General features: G+C 44.0%; 1 protein-coding gene across 4 annotated transcripts in view; it reads left to right on the top strand.

The window, feature by feature from the left end:
- The window catches only part of MIPOL1 (mirror-image polydactyly 1), a 448,613-nt gene that overhangs the window by 390,312 nt on the left and 57,012 nt on the right, over positions 1-1,289 (top strand). The window lies entirely within an intron of this gene.

The raw sequence follows: 1,289 nt of genomic DNA, 5'->3' as shown, positions 1-1,289 counted from the left end.
CTCTCTGGCTGTGTGCTCACTTCCACTTCCTACTGCCCCTAAGGTCTCTGGAATTTGCAGTGTAGAATTTCAGCAGCAGGACTCTGCAGGCTTGCTTATCATTTCCTCTTCTTCTTTCCTGATGTGGACTACAAAACATCAGAGCTAGGGACAGACATTCAAAAAGCCTGAGCCTGAATTGATTCAGTCTTTGCAGGTTAGTCTAACCTGGCTAGGCTGAACTGGTTTGTAACCGTACGGACATCCCCTCTTGACTGAAGAAATGCAGGTGCATGCCTGCCGTGGCTCAGGCTAGGAACTGGAGGAGGTTGGGGCAAGCCTCTGGGATTTGTAGGCCACAATCACAGCCAGCAGTAAGTTTAAGTAAGGGAAGGGGTGTTTAACCTCACTCCCTGGCCATCTGGGGCTTGCCTGGAAGGGGCAGCTCTCCCCCCCAGCCTGCAGACTTGGCTGCATCCCCACCCGGGCTTGCCCCCCCAACCCCTTGTCAGCCTGCCCTCACTGCTCCAACTAGGGAACAAAGGGGTGGGACCAGCCCTGCTCTCTGGAGCAGACAGCCCAGGGCTGAAATACATGCTGGGATACTGGGGGACTGTCACTTAACTTAAACCAGGAAGGTGTTTGGGACCAAAGTTTCATAAACCAGTTTAACCCAAATTAGTTAAGTCGGATACTGCATTCAACCAGGTCTATCTTAAGCCAGTTTCAGTCATTTTGAAACTGGTTTATGTGCACTGAGTCCAATTTACTTTTCTCAGCACAAAGATTGGGGAAGGTGGAAATATACCTGGTCTTTGAACCACCTTTGCCCTTTATTGCCTTTCCAGTTAACTGAACCAAGTTCGTCTCTAGTGCAGCTGAAGAATTTGGCCTTTCATGGCTAATATTTTTTCCAATAAAGTGTAAAACATGAAATCTTTGGCACCATCTTAAACATCCTTTTCATTCAAATACTAAGGTCACTCCTAATGACTTGATGCCAGTTCTGCCTTCGATTAATAGATAAGGGTACCTCAGTATTTGCAGTATTACCTAAACAATCTATTACTCTAGGGAATAACTACAGTACTGCAAATACTAAGTTAAAGTTCCTTTGTTAACTAAAGCAATTGGCAAATATTTAAGTATGACCAAAGTGTATGAATTGACAATACCGAGTAGATAAAAGATAGCAAAAATCTTTTCTATAACTGTTAATGGCAAAATAAAACAAAAGGCACCATGCAAAATATGGATACTCTAAATTAGGATAAATGTTATAATCGGAGAGAAACAAAGTGTGGATTTAT

This window comes from Gavialis gangeticus, unplaced genomic scaffold (assembly GCF_001723915.1).
Source record: "Gavialis gangeticus isolate Ggan-Ray unplaced genomic scaffold, GavGan_comp1, whole genome shotgun sequence".
NCBI lineage: Eukaryota > Metazoa > Chordata > Crocodylia > Gavialidae > Gavialis > Gavialis gangeticus.
This window is presented reverse-complemented; position numbering and strand designations above follow the sequence as displayed.